The 4661-nt window shown below is 35.8% G+C and overlaps 1 pseudogene; it reads left to right on the top strand.

The window, feature by feature from the left end:
• The first annotated feature begins 387 nt into the window (after positions 1-387).
• On the top strand, positions 388-2507 carry LOC114739121 (probable L-type lectin-domain containing receptor kinase VII.2; annotated as a pseudogene).
• Positions 2508-4661: the final 2154 nt, after the last annotated feature.

Below are 4661 nucleotides of genomic sequence, written 5' to 3'. Positions count from 1 at the left end.
TGGGTTAAATTACCGAAATTAAAAAAAGAATTTATATGTAAAATGAATTTTTTTATAAATACGATATGGTAATATTGATGTGTGAAAACATGGGTGGGAATGGGGAAGTGGGATGGGACACCAATAGGATGCTGCCGCCAAGAAGAAGTTGGATGCTTGGATTACACATAAGCAGGAAGTAACCAGATTGCCATTTTCCAGTTTTACAAGCGGAATAGGAGATGTAGATGATGTGAGTCGGGTCCTTTCACTCCCGTGGTAATAGTCATTTGACGCTCTAAAAATATCTAACAACCATCGCCTTCTATCATCATTCTACCCGCTGCTCATCGCTGATGGCCAATTCTTTCCTTTGAACTTTTCGAGAGTCTTTCTTCTCCTGAATGATTATATCGTTTACTCTTCAATGTCTTCCCCAGTCATCTCTCTCTTTTTCATCCAAATCCTTCTCGTTCTTTGCTCAGCTTCAGCTACTGAATTCATCTACAACACCAACTTCAGCTCTACCAACATCCTTCTCTCCGGCAATGCTTCCATTGATTCTTCCATTCTCACCCTCACCGATCGTCCATCCTTCTCTGTAGGTCGAGCTTTTTACCCTTTTAAAATACCCACAAAACCTTATATTTCTTCTTCTCCTTTACCATTCTCAACCTCCTTCATCTTCTCTATTGCTCCTTTTAAACATGCCCTTGCTGGACATGGATTCGTCTTCATTCTCTCTCCTTTCACGGGCACAACGGGAGTTAGCTCTGCCCAGCATTTGGGTCTCTTCAATTTCACCAATGACGGTAATCCCGACAACCATGTTTTGGCGTTGAATTTGATGTGTTTAAGAACCAAGAGTTTAATGATATCAATGATAATCATGTGGGTGTGGATATAAATTCGCTCACTTCTTTTAGTTCGCATGCTGCGGGTTCTTGGGTTGGGAAAGATGATAGGGTGTTTGAGGATTTGAAACTTAATGATGGGGATAATTATCAAGTGTGGATTGATTATGAGGATTCTAGAATAAATGTAACTATGGCTCGTGTAGGACGAAAGAGGCCTCGGAGACCTTTGATCAGTGAGATTGTTAATCTTTCCTCGGTTCTTTTGGATGAAATGCATGTGGGATTTTGTGGGGCAACAGGGCAATTGGTGGAGAGTCATAAAATTTTGAGTTGGAGCTTTAGTAATACCAATTTTCAATTGGGGATGCTTTAGTGACTTCAAATTTGCCTTCATTTTTACTTCCTAAAAGATCAGTTACAAGGTCAAAAAGTTTTATTATTGGAGTCAGTATCGGCGTCTTCTTTCTCACTGGCAGTGCCAGTGTAATATTGGTACATTTCTTAGAAGGAAAACTAGCAACAGAGATGAGGAAGACACTGAGGATTGGGAATTAGAGTATTGGCCACACCAAATACGCTATGACGATATTTATGCTGCCACTAATGGATTTTCAGACCAAAATGTGATTGGGTTCGGAGGGAATGGAAAAGTTTATAGAGGGGTTTTACAAAATGTAGAAGTTGCAGTGAAAAAAATCCCTTATGAGAGTGAGAAAGGCATGAGGGAATTTTTGTCTGAAATCTCAAGTTTAGGAAGATTGAAGCACAGGAATGTGGTGCCATTGAGAGGTTGGTGTAAAAAGAGAGAGGAAGTTTGATTCTAGTCTATGACTATATGAGCAACGGAAGTTTAGACAAAAGGATATTTGATGCTGGTGAGAACAAATTTTGACATGGGACGAAAGAATCAAGGTGTTGAAGGACGTAGCTCGTGGATTATTGTATCTGCATGAAGGCTGGGAAGTTTGCGTCTTGCATAGAGACATCAAAGCAAGCAATGTATTGCTCGATAAGGATATGAATGCGAGGTTGGGTGATTTCGGATTAGCTCGACTTTGCCATCATGGGCAGCTGACTAATACCACACAAGTGATTGGAACAGTTGGATACATGGCACCTGAACTAGTTCAAAGAGGGAAAGCCTCAGCTCATACTGATGTATTCAGTTTTTGGTGTGTTGATTTTAGAAGTGTTATGTGGGAGAAGACCAAGTGAACAAGACAAGCGAGGTTTGGTTGCTTGGGTTTTGAGTCTAATGGAGAGAGGAGAATTATATGATGCTCTTGATGAACATTTAAAGTGGACGAGAGATCATGACAGTGATGAAGCTGAGAGGGTTCTTCATCTTGGTTTGCTGTGCACACTGCCTGAGCCTGTGCTAGGCCTACTATGAGACAGGTTATGAAGGTGTTGGAAGAAGAGAGGATGGATCTGAGCTTGATTGAAAAATTAAATTCTGCTCTCATTTCTGCAGTAAAAGCTGGAAGTTTCAGTTACGGCATTCATCACCCTACAGTTGAGGAGATTTCCGGCCTAATTTATCTTTCACAGGTCAGGATGGTCGATGAGATTTTCCAATTTAACTCTTTTAAGTTATCAGATGTGTCATTTTTTGTTTTTGTCAGAGTTCTGTGATTTGGAAAGTGAGAATTATGGAGTGGGAAAAGGTGAAAGGGCTGATGTTGAATCCAAACGCCTCAAATCATGTAAAGCCTAAACAAGCGTTTTGAAGTCATGTAGACTATTGAAGCGAATTGGATTCATGTCTTTATTTAATCACAAACAGTAACATTTTCACCTCCAAGTTGGTCATATATGTTGCTTGGAATAGACTGTATACCCTATTACATCGAACACTACAATCCTATTACCAACAAGCTCAAATATGATAGTTGAATCAGGGTACTAAAGGGGGAGAAATTAAATATAAAAAAGTAGGTTCATATATTTCTCTTGTGTTTGCTTTTGTGTTCTTTCCCCCCATTATTTTCTTTTTTATGTTGTGCTTGTGTGAAATTGCTAATATAGAGGACATTACTGCAATCAACTAGGGATGTCCGCATTGTCTGCTTAGTGCTTAGTTTGTTTTTGGTTTTCTTATGCAATCCTCATAGTTTCGTGTTCGCTGCCAAACATTCTAACGTGCAGTTTGAAATTCTGCTCTTGCCCAATATTTTAGCCATCAAACTCAAATGGGCTATCGCCTTTGACAATTTTGTGTTAAAGTTCAATACTGCAAGTTTTTGAAAACCAAACACAGTATAATTTTTTTTTTCCAAATAACTGATGATTATGTTGTTGACTTTTTTAAAGTATTTTATACTTTATAATCATTATCGTGAGTACAAAGAGGGGTAAAAAAAAGATTTAACGTTTTCATAGTGCAGTAGATTCTATAATGAAAGTGATTTCAAAAGAGAGGAGATCAGTCACATTAAAATTACCTTTTGTAAAGGTCTGCTTAGTATCCAAAAACTGCTCAAGGGGAGGGGAATGCAGAGTAAATGTCCTTTTTTTAAGACTTTGATTTTTGGTACTCGAAAGAAATATAAAGAGTTTGATAATAAATCCCAGAAAACTTTCAGTTCAAGGTTAGTGGTAGTGGTTGAAATTAAAGGTCTTGTCACGGAATTTTCATACAGGAGATTGTTCTGATTATATACGATTTACTGTACTTTCTTATTTCTTATTTTCATTTTTTAAGGGTTGGATTCTTGCAACCAACATGCTCTATAACTTTTTTTTTATAAAAAATTTATGCTATTTAAATACAATCATGCACATAAACATGTTAATTTTAGATTCAAGTTGCAGACCTTATTCAAGCTGGCATAAGGAGTGACTTTGCCATTAAAACAACCTATTTTTCTTTTTATTTCTAACAACCATTAGCATAACTTGCTACTGACTTTATTACCTTATTCAGTGACTAGGTTGTCAAGAGATTAATAACATATCACTATTTTTTTTAATTATAAGTTATTTCTACTCCAACCTCGTAAATCAAGAAATACATTAATTTGATATTTTTTTCACATTTACTCTTATTAAATAAAAGCATAAAAAATGCGTTTTATGTTTTTTTTCACTGGGTAATTAATTTTTTATTAAGTCAACAGAAATAAAATTAAAAAGAAGATTGTTAATTTGACTTATTTTAAAAACAAATTTTTTGGGTACAAATCACCCATAATAACCAAAAGTGTGGCAGTGGAATTGACGGAACACTAGATTGCCGCTTACTTGGGTTGACTTGTCCCTCCTTCTTTTTTCTTTCACCGGCCCATAGCCTCGCGCGATACCCCCATGTGCACGCTAAAGCGGGCTTTTAATGATGTGTCCGCACTTTTTTTTTTTTCAAAAAAAGTATTATAAATATTTTAAAATTAGTTAAGATAATTATTTATAAAAATTATTATCTTTTTAAAAATAATCTTATTATTATCAGGACTAATTTAATTTTAAAAAAATAAATATAAAAATAAAATGGATTAAAATTTTATATTCAATATTAAATTAAATTTTTAATTAATTCTAAAATTTAGAATACTTAGTAACATATCTCAATTTTTACGCAAGAAGAATTGTTTTAAATAATTATCAAATAAACTTACAAGTCCAGGTAAAAGCCTGTCCTTATCAATCCTTAAAAGCCTGTCCTTATCAATCCTTAGTTCACTCATGCAATACAACAAAAAGGGCAGTATCAGTCTCACCCGAAAGGGGGGGATGAATACCTGCCACACACGCCTCCTTTGGTGGGATCTTCCTGCCCGTTTATCTAATTAATTAAATTTAAGTTTTTCAGAAAAAATCGTTATAGTA

The sequence above is a fragment of the Neltuma alba genome, unplaced genomic scaffold (assembly GCF_004799145.2).
Source record: "Neltuma alba isolate B1F8T4 unplaced genomic scaffold, ASM479914v2 tig00013773_pilon, whole genome shotgun sequence".
Taxonomy (NCBI): Eukaryota; Viridiplantae; Streptophyta; class Magnoliopsida; order Fabales; family Fabaceae; genus Neltuma; species Neltuma alba.
Note: the sequence above shows the minus strand (reverse complement) of the source record. Positions and strands in the feature narration are given on the sequence as shown.